The following is a 23,259-nucleotide window of genomic DNA, read 5'->3' as shown; positions in this document are numbered from 1 at the left end:
CTCACAAGGTAAGATGTTTGCACAATTCTAGAACAAAGAAAAGAACACTCAAAGATGAATACAATTGAGCACAAAAAGTGTTCTTGAAAGCAAAATGAGTATTGAATGAAAATAGGCTTGAAAAGCTCAAACTTGAGGTTTGATGCTTTCTCTTTGACTCTCTCTTGATTCTAGTTGCTTGATGTTTCTTGTTGTTGATCAATGGCTTCTAAGCTTGCTTAAATACTCTTTGGATCACTTCTGAACGTTGGGGATAATTAGAGAAGATATTATAGCCGTTTTAGTGTGAAAACATTTAATAAAACAGCTTGGAGCATGGGGGGAATCGGTTCCCCCTTATAGGGAATCGGTTCCCTAAGTGTAAAATTCAAATATTTCGACCGTTGTACAAGGGGGGAATCGGTACCCCCTTGGGGGGAATCGGTTCCCTTCGAGCATACTGGAATTTCTCGGAGCAAAATTGTTTAGGGGGGAATCGGTTCCCTCCAAGCATTCTGGAAATCTCGGGGCCAAACCATTCAGGGGGAATCGGTTCCTCCTATAGGGGGGAATCGGTTCCCTATGAGCAATCTGGAATTTTTAGCTTTGAATTGGTTCGAAATACTTTGTAAAATTATTTTGAAATTGTTTTATGATTAAAACTTAATTTTACACTTAAGTAAGGATTAAAATGATTTTTGAAATATTTGGAGTAATGTTTTGATATTCGAATAGTTATATCGAATATACTTAGAAAATCATTTGGAAAATCTTAAAATCCATTTAACTTAATTTGTTATATCGAAATATCAAAATGTTTCAACAAAAGCTTTTAAACATTCTAGAGCTCGAAACCGTTACAACCGTTTCTCAATGGTTTTGAGCGAGAGTTTTTAATCCGGGAGCCAAATTCCACAATATAAAAAGGCTTCATCCATTATCATTAAACTCGAAGATTTAGCAAGCTAAAGCAACCATCAAGCACTTAAGCATCTCAAAAACGAAGGAAAGCATTTGGAAAAAAAGAGGTTTTTATCTTTTAGAAGTGATCATCGCCACCCTTAGTCGTCGTCTCGGGTTCAATGTAAGCTTTGGATTTTTTTCTTTTTTTCGATTCGGGTAGGTGAGCAGCCGACGGTTTGGGTGACCGGTGGCCGCCGACAGTGGTTTTACGGCGGGGAAGTGGCCGACAGGTGTTAGGGTATTGATGTTGGGTGTTTAGGTTTCTTTTAGGCTTGAGGATTAAGAAGAGTTTGATTTTGGGTTTTTGGGTGTTCTTGAGGTTTTAAGGGGAAAATTGGTTTTGATCTTTGAAAAACAAGCTTGGATGATTTTTGGGGGTTGTTAGAGGATCAAACTTGGTTTTAGAATATGAACTATTGATATTTCTTAATAAATATGAGTGTTTGATCTTTCAAAAACTAATTTTGGGTGAGTTTTGGTGTTAGTTTTGGATCAAAGCTTGATTCCTGGGATGAACTATGGATGAACATGAACAGTAAAGGGATGAATGTGCTTGGTATAGGAATTTTGGAGGAGTAAAAATAAGTTTGCTTCTAATTTTTTGGGTATTATAGTGTATAATTTTTTGGTTATTTAATTCATTAAAACACCATAGAGTTAGTGTGTTTTTGCTTTTATCCTTGGATTTTCATTTATTTTATTTTAGTCACCAATTGTTTGTAATATGTCCTCCGAATTTTAATTGAATTCGATTTAGTCATTAATTTCTTTTCAATTGCCCTAAATCTTTTATTAAATGTGTTTAATTCTTAATATCAATTATTAATTTGTAAATCTTTTAAAATGGTCACTTGTTTAATTATTAAATAAAACATTTAGATTTCTCAATCTATTAATTTGATCACTAAATATTAATTAATATTTAGGTACTTTTAATTAATCCTTATATTTTAAGTGCTTTAGTTTAATTAAAACCTTAGTTTAGGTTCCTTAATTAGAAATTCAATAAGTTTAGAAATTCCTTTTATGATTAATCTCCTTAATAAAATTAATTCGAAACACATAAATATAAATTCATAATTAATTAAAAAATATTCTTTTATTCCTATATATTGAAAGGGATGGTCTTAAAATAACTAGACATTCTTGTTCAACATTGTTTTCTATAAATAAGTATTCTATCAAGTGGTCACCGTAAAAATTAAATAGGTTCATTAATTTTAAACAAAGGGGTAGAGGTTTGTTCCTACGTTTAAATTGTTAAGGACAAGTTGTTTGATTAACGTGAAAAGCTTGGCATTCATTCTTTAAATCAAGTAAGATCCTAATTCTTTTAATAATAATTTGCTTAATTTGTCACCTTTTATTTTATTTTAGGGTTTAATAATTGGTTAAATTCTCTAATTTTTAAAGACAACAATAATTATTTCGATTAAAACATAAGAAATAATCACCTTAATTTCGATTGGGGGTTAATTGCTTCTTTAATTGGGAAGACGTGAATATTGTGTGTCTCTCTAAAATTTTAAAATATTTTAGGGAATAAAAGGATCATTAATTAAAAAAATATTTGGATTTCTTAATTTTCAATACAGGGACAAATTTATAATTGAAGGTACCAATATTTGGTCGTTGTGGGGGTGTTAATCATTCTCCAAACGTAATTGACTCCCGAACCCAAAATCTCTAAAATGCAGACCAAATCGCGTCGTTTTAAATTTTTTATTTAAAAGGGTGTATCCCAGGTTTTTAACCTGCCTAATTCCAAAGGTTGATGGCGACTCTAAACGTTTCAAATCTTTTCTAAAATTCTGATTTTTTTCCAATTTCTAAATTTATTATGAATATCCTTGCTTTTTAAGATAAAAGTTGTCATGACACATTGTGATTGGATGATAATACTGAGGCAAATCATGGTGAGGCATTTCAAGTTGAGGGTGTGTTTGTGCCCAAACAATTGGAGCATTCTGCAATCCTTGACATCGTGAAAGAGCGGTCTCCCATACATCAGGCTCAACATTCAAACTTTGTCCCTCTGAAGCAGCCTCAAAAACATCATAATCATCAACTAATGGTGTGTCTTCATCTTCCACCAATGGAACAATATCTTTATCATCATCGCTAAATTCAACAAGGTTTTCATCGAACCGTCCATCAAGGTTATCATCAGCATCAGTTGCATGTGGTTCAGAGGGTCCTTCTTCTTTTACTCATGGTACTAGTACTGATGAGGTCGGAATATCAATTACAATTGTGGTTTTGATGTAAATCTTAACCATATTATTATTTGATGATTGATAATGTAACACCCCCAACCCGTATCCGACCCGGATACGAGTCTGAAGTGTCACATTGACTTTTCAAACATTTATTCGTATAAAATAGTGAGTAATTTAAAACTTTTGTACATGTAACTCATTCAAAATATTTCCAGAACTATTCAGAGCTTACATGTTTTTGACAAAACCGATCAGAGCATATACAATTCAAAAACATTAATTACATGCCAACTATTTGCAATGTACAGAATACATCTAATTCAAGAGATCTTTTCTGATCTGATCTTCGGTAAGAAGTAACTGACCTGTCTTGTTCCTCTTTATTTCTATTTTCGCTTTCCATACCTACGTGTGAAACAATCACACGCTAAGTCGAAGACTTAGTGAGACATAACGACTTATAATGCACTTCATAACATATATCAATACATACATATTCTGTTCTATCATGTTATACCAATTCCATGCATTCTTCGTATCATATAAAATCATATCAGATTAATTACAGTAAATACATACATACACATAATTCATCATTAACAGTTTATCATGTAATCACATACTTTTATTGTTAACCTTTTCAATCAAACACTATACACACACAACATCATATGGTTCACGTAACACATTTCAAACCACTTATAAACCCATCGTATACATATCACATTCAGTATGCTTGTTTAATCACTTTATTAGCCCATGTACACTAGTGAGAACTTAAGGTATGTGAGTACATTGAGGTTGTGCACACATATGCTGTCACCACAGCTCGATCAATGTCCCGAAGGACCAGTCCATAGATTCTGAAGAACCTAGGTAATCAGTCCATATGTCCCGAAGGACATAGGTAAACAGTCCATATGTCCCGAAGAACATAGGTAAACAGTCCATATGTCCCGAAGAACATAGGTAAACAATCCATATGTCCCGAAGAACATAGGTAAACCCTCGACCCTTGGCATGCCAACTATACCCTAGCTCTCATATCACATAACATGGGCATTATCATTTAACAGTTCACATTACTTGTCATTTCTCTTCTGTCACATACCACATGTATGTGTAACCATGTATTCCATGTCATATCACATGTATCACGTATTGCCTATTCATATGTCATTTCATATAACATATATCATATGTGCATGTAATCACATAGATCGTATCATATAGCTTCATTCATATCACATATTCATAAAAGCTCATAGCTTCTTTCACATATACATGTAATCACTTAGTCTATTTTCATGTAATTCTTTTCACTTCTCATATGATTTTATATTCATATCTCACATAGCTCATATCATTTTTCATATCATATCTTATAATAGATTCTTATATCATCATTTGTTTCATTTCTACCTATTCATAATCACATATTCATATCAACCATATAATACATATATACAATAACATGTCAACACATATAAATCATACACATATATACTTCTATTTATGAATTCATGCATTTTACTATGGAAATAGACTTGTCGCAAGTCTTATTTCCATTTAACATCATATAATACTAATATGCACTCACCTGGCCTCACTAGTCAATTCCAATCTCTTATCTTTCCCTTGATCGATCTTACTTGTCAAACGTTCCGGAATTGCTTTATGCGTAGAATCTACATAAATGTACATTTCGAGGCAATCATTAGATACCTACACCTTGTAATTGGATACTAGCAACTTAAACGAACTTATTAAATCCATATTCACAATTTCCTTTAGGGGGAATCGGTTCCCTACTATGGGGGTATCGATTCCCTACAGACATTCTGGAAATGTTGTTCGTTTGAAGGGGTATCGGTTCCCCTTGAATGGGTACTGATTCCCCTTGCCCAGAAATCATATTTTCATCCCGAAAATTACTTCATTTTCTCTCAAACACTTCATATATCATCCCTTTTTCATTCTTAACTCTAGTACACATACTTAAACCAATCTATATTCATTTATTTCATCTTAAACCTCAAAATCCTATCTTCCATATGAGATTCAAAAATCATACCAAATTTTCAATGTGTTCTAATTCCAATTCTAACACTTCATACTTCTTAATTAGATTGATGATAAGTCAAATTCATCCATAAAACTTCAACAACCATACCATATCAAAATTTCATCTTAAAACTCATATTGCAAATTCCTTCATAATTCCTTTATCTTATTGTTTAAATCCCATATAAGCTTTCCTTAAGCTTATTTAATACCCAAAGAATCAAAACTAAGCTTAAAACTCAAGAATTAACCAACTGAAATTAAACTTACCTTTGCCTTGCTCTCCCACGTATGAAGAAGAAGAAAGGAGAAGAGAACTCTGGATGCTTCTCCAAATTCCCACGTTTATATTACCTTAAAAAGAAACATAAAAATCTTTCTGGTCAAATGACCATTTAACCCTTAATTTCCTTTAATAATTACTAATTAACCTTCATCATATACATCCAATAATCATTGAACTATTTCATTCTTATACTTTAGTCACCAAATTCTGAAACTTTACAATTGGGTCACTAACCCGGTATTGAGGATGTTACAGATAAAGTCCAACCATAATAGCAATATCGTCATCATCATCAAGCTAGAATGTTTCATATGTGAATGGATTTAAGGATATCAGGTGCCAATAACTTAAAAATGAAACATAAGCTCCTAGTTTTCTCTTAGTTTTTTTTGCTTCATTTAGAGATGATATACATCTACAGGTAATATCATATTAATGGGCCTATGTGACTTAAACACTACACCAACATCACTGTGTAGAATTTGGCCATTGTAATGGACAACTTTGAAGAATTTGTTGCTCATTGTTTGAAATGTATTTTGTTAGATGAAAAAAAATGTGTTGTGTAAGAGATTAAAGATGAAAAGAGTGTGTTGTGTAAGAGATGAAAGGAATGTGTTGTGTAAGAGATTGACTATGATCTGCACTATTTTAAATCCATCCCTTATAGAGAATCTACACTATTCACGTCATTTGTTTTTCATTGACATTTCACATCAACTCAAATAAAATGAAAAGTTTTAGAGAATCGGAGAATATACATTATTCACGTTCTGTGCTTTTCATTTACATTTCACATCAACTTAGATAAAATGAAAATTTTTAGAGAATCAGATAATTTACACTATTCACGTCCTGTGCTTTTCATTGACATTTCACGTCAACTCAGATAAAATGAAAAATTTTAGAGAATCAGACAATCTACACTATTCATGTCATTTTGTTTTCATTGACATTTCACATCAACTTAGATGAAATGAAAAAAATTTATAGAATCAGAGAATCTATACTATTCACGTCCTTTTCTATTCATTGACATTTCACATCAATTCAGATAAACTTAAATAATTTCCATTCAAATCAGAGAATCTACAATATTCACGTCCTTTGCTTTTCATTGACATATCACATCAACTCAGATAAACTGGGTGACATGTGATTTTTACATTATTCTTTTTATTTTAATAAATTTTTATTAATTTTAATTAATTTTTAATTAATTTTCATTAATTTTTCAATGATATTGTGACATTGCCTAATGGTGACTTGTGAACATAACTATTAAGTTTTTAGCGACTTGGTACCAAAATGAAACCTAAACTAAACATTAAGTATGATTTATAAGTAAAAGAGTTTGGTTACCAAAATAAAACAGAATTAAAATTTAGGTACTATACGTGCAAGTTAGCCTTATTTTTTTTATAAACTATACCAAATATCAATGAAAATTAGGTTGTATATAATTGGACTTTAAAATGCTTCAATTTTATTACTAAACTTCAGTTTTTAGTTCAATTAAGATATTGGATCGTCAAATTGTTAACTTTAGTTTTATAATGATATAGTTTTTCATATTTGTTTACATATTTTTCAAAGTTATTTGAAATAAGAGTAAAATTAATGACAAATTTTATAAACATTTTAAGGGTGAACGCATATATGTTATTGATATATATTTTTTATACAATTATACGTCGAGTACAAAAATATTACTTAAATAAACAAATATATTACTTATATTTGCGCAATTCTTGCCGATGTCGAGGAGTGGTAGAATAGTAATGATATGGTACTCGTCGATTTCGCCATGGTCATCCACCTTCGTCATTTTCGTATTCTTCCGGTTCCGGTGTACTAAACATTACTCCACCACTTTGATTTCCACCTTCGGGTAAAAATGATGGAGTATTCAATGTATTTGACGCCATCATTGACGTCATCGACTCAAATTGCACACCGAAATCGCCACGAGATTGACCGTATTGAAGAAGATCATCCCATAGAGCACTTGATCCTGTTTCTTATGCCGAAAATTGATGTGAAGGTGGCACTTGATCCCAGGAACTTCCTACCCACACCACTCGACTCTCCATCGATGCTTAATATGGAGCATATCCACCATAACTTGCTTGAGATGTATAATAATTGGCGGAAGCATAAGATGATGTTGATGAAGATGATAATTTTTTTTTGCATATTTTGCCTTCATTTTCTCCCATTTGGATCGATCCTCCGGCGTTGTCAAATATGATTTCACATTTGCTTCATAATTTTAGAGGTAAGGAGAAACTGTGAAATCAAAATCTTCGGGTTGAACCTCGGGAAATTTAGGCAAATGTAAATGTCTCTTATGCCATTGTTGTATGAATATAACATGCTTCCTCAGACAATCTTCCCTATGCTTTTTGCGCGCATCTATTTTATGGAAATCGTCCATGTTATATATGGACATTTCCATCGGTTTGTGAAAACCCAAATTGTCGCAAAACTCTATCGGAGGCATGGATCTCAACAATTGTGAAATGGAGCAATGGTGTTACGACACACCATGCTCCGCTCCTTCAAAGAAAAATGACGGTAGACACCGTTGGATCTCCAACTCACAATACAATAACCAATTAAATTGTTAAAAGTATTATGTTAGTATAATTAAATAATTAATATTACAAATTTTAAAGTTAATGCATAAATTATTAATATTTATCGCATGTCTACCGACGATATTGATCCTCATCCGGATATTTACTTTGGTTGCACCCGACAACTTTGTATCGGTTATTCGGTGTCACCATCTAAACAAAAAAAAATAACAACTACATTATTTATTGTCATTTTCAAATTATTTAAATAAATATTATAAAATATAAAAAATTTAAATATAGTAATTTAATTTGTGGTGAGAGAAAACTCCATAGGAGCAGATGTAATAGGCGTAAAAAGGGAGACGATACCATGCCCATGATTGGAGCAAAACTAAACAACCCGCTACATCTGCGTTTTGTAGTTTAACCACAATGGTCGCCTTGCAAAGTTCACGATACAAAAAAAATCAAAATTGAATAACCCTAACTATATTGGCGATATATAGTGAAATCCTCCAATACCGAAAGATATTGGGTGTGCACCAAATTTCCCGATTTATCCGGTAGCAAGATCCCTCCAATCAAAGTCATAAGATATGCTCGGGCTGTATATTTCACCTCTTGCTTCGTTAATTGTCCATCTACTCTAAATTCTCTTTCCAACCACGTCATCCGTATCCGCATCCCATCAATGACATCGACTGGAGCCTCATTTCCCAATAAATCAGAAATAACTGCATCTCACGCATAATTGTTGCGAAGCACCAATGACATACCATTAATTGGAACGCCAAGTTGATATGCGACATCTTCCAATGTTATCATCACTTCACCATAAGGAAAATGAAATGTATATGTTTCGGGCCTCCAACGCTCAATCAACTCCGATATCAGTATCGACATTACCTTAAAACCATGAAGAAATGTCGTTGCATATAATCCGGATTGTTGAAGATATATCACAATCCGCTGATGTGGCTCTTTATTCGTCATTCCTCGATGATGAATGCATCGTTCTTCTTGCTACAATTTGAAAATAAATTAATTAATACATTTATATAAATAATTATTATTAATACTATATTTTTTTCAAAAGTAAAATCAAATAAAACAAATTAAATTTATCGTAGTCAACTCAGTCGACAAAATATGAACATCATCAAGACGTAACATTTCTTCTCTTGAGGTCATTTCAACACAAAATCTTCAACAAAAAAGCTTTTACTCTCAATAGAATGTTTGATTTCAAGTGAAAAATCAATCCAACCCAAACCTTTATTTATACTACTCTATCCAACGACTAGTTTTTTCAAATTGAAAATAGTCGTTGGAGCTCGTCACACCATCGTGACGAGTTCAATTGATTTTGAAAAAAATTGACCGTTGGCCAACAACCCCCAAACAGTAAAAAATTTCAATATTTTGTTGTTGGAACTCGTCACGCCGGTGTGACGAGTTCCGTGTCCATTAAAAATAATATATATATAGTTACAATGTTTTTTTAAAATTCTAAAAAATTATTTTTATCGAGACTCGCCATACAGGCATGATGAGTCCCTAAAAATACATTAAATATATTTGGCCCTTGAACCCACGTCCCAAGGCCCATTAAAAAATATTATCCCATGGAACTCGTCACACCGGCGTGACGAGTTCTAACTCCACTATAGCATTTGTCGTAGATCCCAAAATAAAAATCAGGTTGCCATATTGGGCTAAATAATTAGGTCGCTTACATTATTTCACTAATTCTACCGATTAGTGGGAGGCCATGACTCCTCAAAGAATTTGAAAATTTATAGTTTAGACCTTTAAAGTTTTTAAAATATTTAATTTGGTCCCAATTTTTTTTAGAAATTCACATTAATTTTTAATTTTTTGAATATTTTACCTAAATCCCTCCCATTATTTTTTAAAATTCTTCATTAAGACTCTCAAAATTTTAAAATTTTTAGTTATAACCTAATTTTTTTATAAAAAAATGTAAATTAAATCCTTCAAAAATATTAATTTAAACATATAAATTTTTTAAAATTTTAAGTTGACCCTCTAAAACTCTATCACCAAGTTCTACCACTGATCCAAACCCTCTAAAATGATCAACATTCACTTCTACCATTGACACCATTTAATGAGTTCCTATAAGAGATATTCATTAGAGAGATTTAGGGGAGAAAAGTATAGGAACAATACACTTGATGTAACCAAAAGAGAGTTATGATGAATTATAACGTTGGAGAGCATATGAGGCAGATTTTATAGATGAATGAAGACCAATCATGAAATTGAATAGTACCAAAAGCAATGATAGATTAAAGTGTTTCATAGTTGTCATACCCTGAAATTCGATCTAAAAGTATTGTTGAAGTAAATCAAACTTTGGGATTTTTCAATTCTAAAAATTTAGAATTAATGGAAAGAAATGTGGAGTTTATAGAATTAAATTGAAGTTTGAGAATTTCTTGTGAATTCCAATATGTTCAACTCGTGCCCTTTGTGTGGTTGGCAACCTTCTTCCCATTGCGTCTGTTACTTCTCTTGTGAGTTGTGGAGGAATGCCCCTTCTGTGGATCTTAAAGCGGCTTTAGGGTATTGGGAAAACTTTTAGGGGGCATTTGTTTCGGGAATTTGCTTCAAGAAAAAAAATCATTATTAGGTAATAATTTGTTACCAAACACTTTTTAGTAATATGGTGGGAATACTATTCCCTTCAGATTCTTAGATATTGTATAATTATTACAATTTTAGATCCCTTGAAATAATGAGTTCTTTTTATATAGTCCATTTTTAATTATTATCTTTCGTGCTTTATCAAGGCTAGAAAGCTGCAAAGCTAGAGCTTCCCCTTAAAATCATGTATAGATCTATTCCCTTTTCTGCCATTGCATTCAAGGCTTCCTCACCCAGCTCAAAGAGGACACTTGAAAGAATGACGCATAAAGGCCTAATATTTAATGGTCTTGTAAAGAATATACATTAAAGTCGGTAATACATTCACTTTTCATCAACCGCAGAGAATTCTTTGCAAGGACAGTTAAAAACTTTGGTGCCCCGAGCAGAGATACATGACTTGCCCCAGTCCGTTGCTACCAGCCACTTCTATAGAGGTAGGAAAACCCTTGAATTTATTGAGTCACTTTCTTGTTGGCCCCAAGCTCCCCAAAATACTCTTCGAAACCCTCAGAATTGATCATGTTCTTCGGGGACACCGAACAAAGGTAACATGGGTGTCCCCTTTCTCTTCCACAGAGCCCACCAACACCTTCGCAAACTCATCCTGTCCCTTGTAAGGCCATGGCTCCTTACATCTTGATAGCTTCGGAGGTAAACTAAGCCATCTAGTGAGGTAATCCTTCCTTCACCCATTGGGATTATCTCCTTGGAGACAATACTTGGATAGGTTATGCACAATAATCACCTCCAAGACTTTTAACCAACTTTCTTGCTTCAACTCCTCAAACTCTTTTGCTTCACCTTTCTCTAAACTCGAGGTGGATGTCGGTGTCCTCCACCTCAAGGGAAAACCAAAGTGTCCAGGTAATTTATGGATCACATGGATATATTTCTAGTGATCTAGTCCCAATTTGTCTTTACTGGCCCATCTCACGATGGGTCTTTGATCCCACCCCCTTTGTCATGCCTCCAGGTAAAACTAAAAAGCTCCAACGAAGTCTTCTGCGTAACTGGCGTTAAGGTGAAAAAGTTCTGCAACACACTCATTTAGAGTGCCCACTTCTTTCGTCAGTATAAAATCATATACCCAATGATGATCAACCAGAAAACCTCGGTTAATTAACCTGAGGCCATCAAATATGTTCTTAACACCTCTTTGACAAATTCTTGCGCTGGAAGATGGAACCATGCTTCTAGTGCAAACAACGACAGATAAAATCAGTCATGATTTCCATTCTCCCCTCATTGCAATCACTCAGTCAGTGAATCTCGTGAGGAATTCAAAATTCAAACTCATAATTCTCCCACAGTAGACCATGAGACAGTGGCCTTCTGGCCTCGTCAATGCTAGTATTGCACTCAAGGGAATTTTCATCCACTAGAAACAATCGAATCGCCTTAACCTTTTTTTTTCAAGCTTCTTCACACGTCTCGCGATGCTTTCTTCATAGTATCGGCGGGGAAACACACACAACAAAGATGGAGATTTTACAGAAATCTTAAAGGAAAAACACAGTAGAAATTCATAACGAAAGAAAATAAAATTGTGGATCTTTGACCTAACTCCCCTCCTAATATAATTAAACGACATGATCTATCCTCAACGTTTTGAAAATCACGCCTCTTCAATGCACCACTTATAGCGTGGCAATCGTGCAAATTCCCAACTACTTCAAAAGCAATTATTACAGCAGTTTCCAAAGAAACGATCCCATGAATATGATAGACATCTTCAAACCCACATTTTGGTTCAAGCCTCAGACTGAGGGTGAAAATCTGTTATACCTCCGGGAACTGCTAGTCCTACGCTAGAGAAACACCTCTAAATAGTCTTCTCTATTTACAAAGCCCTCGAGAAAGGTAACATCCTTCGAGTCAACTACATTACATGGACACGACCTCTAATAGACCTATATGATTTATCAATACGAAATCTAAGAGTCTGACCATCATAATTATTTAGCCTATTAATCTACGAATAACTCTAATGACTTTATGTCTGATATCATCAACTAAAGTCACTATAAATACTCTTCAACCATAATTAAAGAAGGGATCCCCTTTCTACCTTTTCTTCCTCCATATTTATATCCCTTCTCATGCTTTCATTTTTATCATAGAGAAACATTGACCAACGACTATTATGTCACCGACTCTTCATCCAAATAAAAAAAGATGAATTGCCAACGGTCGATGAAACAATCTTATTTCCTTCAACAAACATTAATAAATTAATTATATTATACATAACGAAATAGTAATTTTTAGGAATTATGTTTACCGCTATCAAACATACACACAAAAATTCACTCTTTCATCACTATAAGGTTTTTCAAAAAATATATAAATGATATAAAATGTGATCGACTTAAAAAAAACAACCATAAGAAAATGGAAGTTCACTTGCGTGCAGCAACTATATGTTACTAGATTAAAATTTGTATAATGTTATGGTGAATCGATTCAACAAAAGCCAGAGTTTTGATGGTTTCGTTGACTAGCTTTTTTGTTTGGGTATCAATGAATGAAGCTATAGCTTTTGTGTATTGCTAGGGATAGCTCACGGAAATTCTGGGTTGTTAGTGCTTTAGGGGTTTAGCTTCACCATGGACAAAGACTATCTTCCACTCTTTGAAACGAGGCAAGCGAGGGGTCGCCAACATGAGTTTCAGTTGCTTTCAGCTTCAATCTTCATAGTCATCTGCTTCATTTTGGTTTATAGAGAAACTTACTTTCCAGCAGATGAAGCAAAAGCTGAGAGATTGACTTGGCTTGGATTGTTTCTAGCTGAACTACGGTTCAGCTTTTACTGGTTTCACACTCTAATCCATAGATGGAACCCTGTGTTTTGTTTCACTTTCAAAGACAGGCTCTCTTCAAGGTCTCTCTTTAAGTCTTAACATAATTGCCTCTTTCATTTTAACTCATACAATTTATGCATAAAATTCAATACTTGCTGCAACAGGTACGATCAGGAAGCTTTGCCCGGCGTAGACATTTTTGTTTGCACGGCGGATCCTAGAATAGAGCCACCGATTATGTGACAAACACAGTTTTATGAGTTATGGCTTATGATTATCCACCTCAGAAGCTAAGTGTTTATCTATCGGATGATGGCTGCTCGAAGTTAATTTTCTATGCTTTGTTAGAGGCTGTGCATTTCTCCAAGATATGGTTACCGTTTTGCAGGAAGCTCGAATTCAAACCGAGATCGCCAGAGGCTTATTTCAGGAACACTGCGGAACCAGTTGGTGATTCTGCCATGCCAAAGCTTGGCTATCCATCAAGGTAAACTTCTCTAAAATCACTACCTTTTTTCAGTTTCTGTTTCCTTAATTTATGTAATTGTGTTTATTATATATTTATCTGAAAAAACATGCTGGTTAGTGGGACATATGTAGCATTCAAAAGAAAAGTATTTGCCATTATCTGCAATATATGATAACATCCATGAGAGGACTGCAAACTTCAAAGTACCAAATTTCAAACACTGGTAATAACTTTTGTCAATTAATAGAAATCATATGAAGACTTGAAGATACGAATCGAACCCATCACAAAGTTGGGTAGGATTCCGGTTGACATACGAAAGGAGCACAAGGGATTTCCTGAATGGGGCATTGTTTCAAGTAAACATGATCATCAAACCATTCTTCAGGTAATTGCTACATCTGTTATTTCCCATTGAATCAACACTTTCATGGCAGAGATCTTATAAGTTTACATCTTTTTTTTCTTCATTTTACTTAGATCCTAATTGATGGAAGAGATGCTAATGCCATCGACATCGAAGGGAAAGTTTTGCCTACCCCTATCTATTTGTCATGAGGAAGGAGACCAAAGTACCACCATAATTTCAAAGCTGGGGCCATGAATGTGCTGGTATTCTATTGTTTACTCTGCTCATGCAGTGTATTGTTACTAGATTAAAATTTGTATACCCCAACTGTCCTTCATGATTTATTGATAGATAAGGGTGTCATCGAGGATAAGCAATGCACCGGTTATACTTAATGTAGATTGTGACATGTATTCGAATAATCCAGATGCTATCAAAGATGCTATGTGCTTTTTTATGGATGAGAAGAAGGGACATGAAATTGCTTATGTTCAGTATCCACAGAACTTTTATAACCTTTCTAAGAATGATCTCTATAGCAGTTTCCTAAGAGTTATAGTTGAGGTGAGCATTAAATAACCAAAACATAGTTGGAGGATACTTTGATCTTACTTCTAATTATTGTTCCTTGCTTGGCGACTATAAAGCTCGAGCTTCTGGGATTTGATGCAAATGGAGGTCCAAGCTATATAGGTAATGGATGCTTCCATAGACGATCAAGTCTTTGCGGAAAGACTTATAACAAAGAAGTTAAGGGAGAATGGAGGAAAGCGAAGAAAAAGATCGAAGAAAGTGCAAGTTTCTTGGAAGATACAGGCAAATTCCTTGCAAGCTGCACATATGAACAAAATACAGACTGGGGAAATGAGGTCCTAATGCCTGTCACTTTGTATGATATTATTCTTTTCCGGCTTAGGGAAAATCATGCTTTTCCTAATTTCAGATGGGACTAAAATATGGATGTCCACTAGAAGATATAATCACAGGATTATCAATACAATGTAGGAGTTGGCGATCCATCTACTTCAACCCCGAAAGGAAGGCGTTCCTAGGGATCATTCCGAAAACACTGTTGCAATACCTAATACAACATAAGAGATGGGCTGAAGGTGACTTTCAGATTTCTCTCTCGAAATATTGTCCCCTTATATATGGACACAAAAGGATCCCTCTAAAACTCCAGCTTTCATACTGTCCTTATTTGTTGTGGGCTGTGAACTGCTTTGCTACACTATACTATGTTACTGTCCCATCCCTTTGTCTTGTTAAGGGTATCCTTTTGTTTCCAAAGGTAACTTTCTTGTCTATAAAGTTTTCAGATTTATTTTTGGTTTCCTGTTTTATACATGCAATGATCATCAACTTCATATTGTTTTGAGAGTTGATCCATTAGATGTCATGCCCTTGGGTCCTATACTTTGCATATGCCATGATTGTCGGTTGTATGCAAAGCCTGGGAGAATTTATATGTTGTGGAGGCACAATCCGAGGTTGGCTAAACGATCAACGGATGTGGATGTTCAAAAGAACAACTTCCTACCTTTTTGCTTTCTCCGACACTATCACGAGGATGTTTGGATGTTCAAAAGGTGGTCGATGAGAAGATATCTTGGAGATATGAACAAGAAGTCATTGAGTTTGGCACTCCTTCAGTGATGTTCACAATATTAGCAACTCTCGCATAGCTCTATCTATTCGGCTGCGTTCTAGGAATAAGGAAGGTTGTTAGGATTTTCGAAACTCAATTTAATCAATCGAAAATTGCACAAGGGGTGAATTGGGAAAAACTTGTTTAGGGAGTAAGGATAATAAAAGATAGAAAAATTGACACAATGATTTATAGTTGTTCGACTTCTCAACTAAATCTACCTCCACTACCTTAGCTCCTCATTAAGAATTTTCCAACAAATTCACTAATTTGGTCTTTCTTTTTCAAAGGACAAAGAGATAACATTTACAAGACTCCCTAGCTTTTAACAGGCTCAGCTAGAACCAAAACCCCTTTACAAGGAAAAGAAATGTAAACAAAGAAAACCTCTAAAAGGTAGGTTGTTTACAAAATAAAGCTCACAATAACAAAATATTTACAAGAGAAAGTAAAATAGGAATGAAAAACGCTTCTCTTGTGTTTGATTGCTTAGATAGATGTTCTAACCCTTCTTTAAGTGTCTTGAACTTGTATTTATATGTTGGAATGAGTTTGTGTTGTTTCTAGTCGTTGGGAGTGATTTGGAGTCGTTGGGGATATTTTTCTCTGCAAAATAAAATTGTCCAGTATAGAGGGTAACAGTACTCCTACAGGGAGTATCGATACTATATTTGTTATTTTTAAATAAAACTAGTTTGTTACTAGTCGTTGGGCCTGACGGTATCGATACTAACCTATGGTATCGATACTACTATGTAAAGTAGTATCGATACTCCTTTGGGTATCAGTACCATTTTTGCATTCTGGAATTTGAGCAATGTTGGTAGTATCGATACTACCTATTGTGTATCGATACTTCCCTTATCTTTGGTATCGGTATTGTTCATGAGGTATCGATATTGTAAGAACAATATCGGTACTTCTTTTCCAGAAAAAAACATTTTGTGCTCAATTCCAAGTTAAATAGACTTTGAATTATTTTTGAAAATTTGAATAAATTAAATTCAAGTTCAAAAATATTTTGACTTAATTATTATATCAAAATATAGTTCAACAATCTCCCTTTTTTTATATAACAAAACATTTGAAAAAATATTTTTGGCAAAATTTCATCTTAATAAAATATTTAATGAAAAAGATATCAATTGTTGGAAAATGTATGAAAATGTTTAGCTCCCCTTTTTATTAAGAAATTGAATTTTTCAAATCATACTTCTCCCCCTTTTTGTTATATAAAAAATAATTCAACTTTAAAGTTCTAAAATAACATTGGAGAGTAAGTGATAAATTTGACATTAAAAACATTTGAAAAATCAAAGCTCCCCCTCAAAAAGTGCATTCCAAACAAAAATTTGACTTTAGAGGCTTGACACTTAAGCAAAATTAAATTTAAAAAAAGAATAATAAATATGTTAGTAGCACATAAAATTCAATATATCAAAGTCTAAAATACTTTATGCAATATCAAATGTTGAAATTAAGTGCATATGCATAATGCTTTCCAAAAATGTTATGCATTTGAAAATTTTGATATCAATTGTTAGAGAGATATCATTTGCATTTTTAAATTACATGCATAAACATTTAAATTTAGGTCAAAAACTTAAAAAATTTAAAATCAAAACATTTTGAAAATTGATAACAATTGTTAGAGATATATCATTTGCATTTAAAACCAATTTTGACCAAATTTCATTATGATGAACAAAAATTATGAAAAATCATTAAATCTTTAAAGTGTTTATCATTACATCTTTTTAACATGCATGAGATAGAAAAAAATACAAAATCATTTAAAATCAAAACTCATGCATGCTTAAAACTAAATGATCAACTAATTAATCAAAACAAAAACATTAAGCTTAGAGGTTACCCATTCCTTTTTCAAGTGTGGCTAGAGCATTTGAACATCTTCATTTTCATGACCATTGCTACCACACACCTACAAGAGACATTTAAGTAGATTTTGGTATCCAAATTGCTTTGGATCCTTGGACGTTAGTTTCAATGACCCTTGTTCCCTTAAGAACCCATACTTGTCTAATTTTAAAATGTTTTCCTTTCTTCAAAGGACAAGTATGTTTCATATGACCATGAAAATGACAATGTGAGCATTTTTCTATTTTTAAACATAATGAGTTGTTTTTAGAAATTAATTCTTTTTCTTTTGTTAAGCTCTCAAGCTTAACTTTCAAATCAAAATTTTCTTTTTCTAAATCATTGATTTTGACTTTTGAAAGCTCTAAATCATTTTTCAAAGATTCATTTTGTTTTTCAAAATCAACTTTTGCTTTCAGAACCAAATCATTTTCAACTTTAAGATTTGAAATTAATTTCTTATATTTGGAATTCATGGTCTTAAATTTCAAATACAACTCACTATAAGCAACTTGTAACTCATCAAAGAAATAAGAATCTAATTCATTTGAGTTAGAAATTACCATTGAATCTTCTCTGATGGCCATGAGGCATAGGTTGGCTACTTTATCTTCATCATTGGAGTCATCTTCATCACTCCAAGCTACCAAAAATATCTTTTTTCTTGCTTGATCCCTTCTTCTTTAGGAGGGAACATTCATACTTGACATGTCTCGTTCTTTGACAATTGAAGCACATAGTGGGACTCATCTTCTTGCTCGATTCATGCTTCACTTCCTTAGAAGTCATGAATATCTTGAATCTTTTGAAGAGCTTGGACATCTCTTCTTCATCATCATCGTCTTTATCCACATCTTCACTTGAATCCTGATTGCTCTCATTGGTGGATTTAAAAGTAATGCCTACCTTCTCCTTGTCGAAATGATTTTTAACCGGTGAGGGGCGAGGTTTTGAAAACACGTCATTTTTAATTATTTATCTCTTTGATTGATTTTTAATTAAAAACAATGCGATTATAGAAAACCTCTCGTTTCAAAAATTTGGAAATTCCTTCACGATGAAAACATATGGTTCGAGGAGTCGCCACCAATCTTTGATTGGGGTGTGATTGGGCACCCAAAACGTTGTCAATTTAAATAAAATAATTTTAATTAAATCGACAAATTTGCAGTCTACATTACCAAAATCCGAGTTCGAGAGTCTGTTACGCGTGGGGAAGGATTAGCACCCCCACAGCGCCCTAAATCGGTACCTAGTCGATTAATTAATGTCTTTACAACAAATTTCACAAGTTCTAGTTTTAATTTGATTGATGATCCCTTTAAACAACAAAAATGCAAATTTGTAACATTCAAAAGCACGAAATTGGTTAAATTAAAATTACCAATCTATTAGAAAGATAAAGGATATTCGATTATTTAAAAATATCGAGACCAGATCTTTAGGTGAGTTCTAACGATCTTTTCTCAAATAATTTAAATAGCTGAATATTTCTTTTTCTTTCATTCCCAAATTTTAAAGTGATTAATCAATTCTTTTGGTGACACTGTTGGGATACGCTTTTAATTTAAAATCATCAAAACGACCCTCTAGTAAGTTAAGAGAAGTCGTTCCAATAGATTTAAATTAAAAGAGTATTACCCTTAATCCGATTATGTAGTGGTGTGGGGTCATGCACACAAGATTAACATGCTTTAAAAGTTACACATAAACAAGTACGTATTAACAACATGCTCGAAATAATATATACGTGCATATATTCGAGATAAATCTAAATTAATCTTACAAACATGCATAAAATATTAAACAAGGGCTAAAATATAAAGAAAAATAAACGACATGCTATCTTCATAAAATTTTCATTTCTAGGTACTCCAAACACCATACAGCCAAAGTACTACAAACATAATATAACAAAAGGGCCACATGGATTAAAATGCAAGTTCTCAAAATTACATATCCAATATGAAAACAGTTCAAAACAATAACCATAGCACGATTCTGGATCAAAATGAAACATGCTAAAAATTAAGAGACAATATTAAAATTACAACGAAACTTGGTCCAGGGACCAAAATGGAATGATTCAATGATGCAAGGGCCTAATCAACTGTTAGCCCACTATCCTAAAGCAGTTCAACCCCCCGTGCCCACTAAACGTTGTCATTTCACGCATGGCCAAAGCTACGCCGTTTTGACACGCAGATATAAGGGATATAAGGGTAAGTTTTCTAACCCTAGCCTCATTCTTACCCTCAGCCTAAACCAGACCCTCACCATTCTCTCTCTCCATCTCTTTATCTTTTTCATTTCCTCTCTCTCAACCCTAAACAAAACCGAAGGCCGCCACCGTGGCCACCGCCATGACTAACGCTCCAATGAGGAGACTAAGGCAGCCCGAACTCACCCCTACTCAAAAACGACAACCTAGTTCTGGATCTAAACCAAGCCTCTCGAAACCCCACTGACAGAACCCAAGACTGAGATTTAAAATATACCACCAACCCCTACCATCAAAACCCTCAACCTCCGTGACATTCCCTCTTCCCACGGGCTCTGACAAAGAGCCAATATACCTCGATAAAAACCCCAAATATTTTAAATCGCTCATTCTTTCCCACATACCCTTAGCCCTGGCCTCATTTTAAAATCAAGCCTTTTCTACATCTAAACCCCAATGAAACCTACACTAAAATAGTAGAGAAATCAGTGGCTTACCCTCAGTAACTCAACGAGGCTCGAGTTTCAAGCGGCGGTAAAGGTTCCTCTCTTCAACTCATGAAGGTAAGGGTTGAGTTCTTTTCCTTCGAAGTTTGTGGTTGGTACTAATGACTGGTAGACTAGGGTTTTTTCGTACTGTTTTGCTAATGGTTTTTTGTTACTGCTGAGAGTTGTTCACTAATGTTCATGACTGATTTCTGATGTTCCCCCTTCTTTTCTTTTTCTTCCTTGTTTTTTATATCTCTGCCTTATAATCGATGAACATTGGTCACTGATCTCTATCCCACTACATTCTTGGAAATCATAAACAAATGTTGCAAGCACGATCTCGAGCATGGGCGGTGGCATCGGTCACAGTGAATGGCCGACAAGCATGGATAGGAGCTGCTTGCGTTGCCTCGATCTCGGTGGGTTCACACATTGTCTCGGGTTCCTGTGCATGCTCTGGGATAACAAGATGGCCAGGAACCATTGGATCTTGATGATAGATCCAACAGCCTTCAAATTGTGGTGCTGGAGGCTGGCAATAGGAAACCCTAACAGATATAACATAACGCCAGGCAGAGAACGGGTTTTAGGTAGGCTTAGTAGACCGCTCCTGCTTCTTTGTATTACCGTTATGTTTTCCCATCCTCTCGCTTTCCTTTGCCTTCGCTACCTTTCAGTCTCACTTTCGGCTAACCTTTTCGCTTTCCTCTCCCTCTGGATTTGGGCTACCGTGATTTGGGCTCTGTTTGGGTTTAATTTGGGTTTGCGTGGGCCACTTCGGGTTCCACTGTTGAAAAATGGACTGTAACAAAACCAAAAAACAATTAATTAGTATTTATTTACTTATATTATATATTTATATATAAGTAGGACACTATTTATATGTACTCATAGTAATATACATACTCATATGTATTACTAATATAAAGTACGCGACCCTATGAAACCATATTACTAATAGCTTCAACTAATATCAACCTATGGACTCGATAACAACCGAAAAAGAAAATAATAATAAAAAAATGATATGCATATAAATTTAAAAGACGCCCCGAACAAAATGAGCATCTACAGCTGCCCCTCTTTGCTCATTGTCATGTAACGAGAATAGAGCGAAGATCAATAGATGTTCAAGTTTTTCCGACCATAAGAACTTTGATAAACTTATCCGCTCCACTTTTCCTCTAGGGTGAGTGAGACTTGAAAAATCTTCTGAATATATGTCTGCTCCCTATTTCTTCAGAGAGTATAAGACTCGAACAATCTTCAACAATCGTGTCTGCTCCCTATTCCTTCAGAGAGTATAAGACTCGAATAATCTTCAACAATCGTGTATGCTCCTTATTTCTTTAGAGAGTATAAGACTCGAACAATCAACAATCGTGTCTGCTCCCTATTTCTTCAGAGAATATAAGACTCGAACAATCTTCTTCTTACAGGTTCGCTCCCTCTTTCTTTAGGGAGTATGGAACTCGAATATCTTCTTCAAACGGGTTCACTCCCTCTTTCTTCAGGGAGTATAGAACTCGAACATCTTCTTCAAACGGGTTCGCTCCCTCTTTCTTCAGGGAGTATAGAACTCGAACATCTTCTTCAAACGGGTTCGCTCCCTCTTTTTTCAGGGAGTATAGAACTCGAACATCTTATTCAAACGGGTTCGCTCCCTCTTTTTTCAGGGAGTATAAAACTAGAACATCTTCTTCACACGGGTTTGCTCCCTCTTTCTTCAGGAAGTATAGAACTCGAACATCTTCTTCAAACAGGTTCGCTCCCTCTTTCTTCAGGGAGTATAGAACTCGAACATCTTCTTCAAATGGGTTCGCTCCCTCTTTCTTCAGGGAGTATAGAACTCGAACATCTTCTTCAAACGGGTTCGCTCCCTCTTTCTTTAGGGAGTATAGAACTCGAATATCTTCTTCAAACTGGTTTGCTCCCTCTTTCTTCAGGGAGTATAGAACTTGAATAATCTTCTGCAAACGAGTTTGCTCTCTCTTTCTTCAGGGAGTATAGAACTCGGGCATCTTCTTCAAACGGGTTCGCTCCCTCTTTCTTCAGGGAGTATAGAACTCAGACATCTTCAAACAGGTTCGCTCCCTCTTTCTTCAGGGAGTATAGAACTCGGACATCTTCAAACGGGTTCACTCCCTCTTTCTCTAGGGTGTATGGAACTCAGACATCTTCATTTGCTTCACTACTTTCTTGTGAAGGCTTGAGTTTGATTTGCTTCGAAGGTTGGACCTGAAAATCAAACATGATCAATCATTAATGTATGCTTCAAAATATTATAATCAAAAGTTCAGAGTTCAAGAAAATTTTTGAAAATTCGTCTTCATAGCGAAAACTTGTCTGAGAGCCCTTAGATACGTGAATCCACTATGGCTCAATCGTCATTATCTCTCTTTTCAAGATCACAAAACTAGTTATCCTCATCTTCATCCTTTAATATCTTCAATCTTCCATTATCATTAGGCAACCTGTAGACATTTTAAATCATCACGCAATGCTATGATCATATTCATGCCTAAAATGTATGCAAGTATGCGATTCAATGCATTTTCTTCTATGAAGGAACACCATTTCCTTTGATTTCAATGGAACTCGGTTTCATTTTTGGCATAGAGCATTTGACCAGTTCACCC

The 23,259-nt window shown here is 34.4% G+C and overlaps 1 pseudogene; it reads left to right on the top strand.

Moving 5' to 3' along the window:
* The first annotated feature begins 13,372 nt into the window (after positions 1 to 13,372).
* On the top strand, positions 13,373 to 15,970 carry LOC120206945 (annotated as a pseudogene).
* Positions 15,971 to 23,259: the final 7,289 nt, after the last annotated feature.

This window comes from Hibiscus syriacus, unplaced genomic scaffold (genome assembly GCF_006381635.1).
Source record: "Hibiscus syriacus cultivar Baekdansim isolate YM2019G1 unplaced genomic scaffold, ASM638163v2 tig00014213_pilon, whole genome shotgun sequence".
NCBI classification, from domain to species: Eukaryota; Viridiplantae; Streptophyta; class Magnoliopsida; order Malvales; family Malvaceae; genus Hibiscus; species Hibiscus syriacus.
This window is presented reverse-complemented; position numbering and strand designations above follow the sequence as displayed.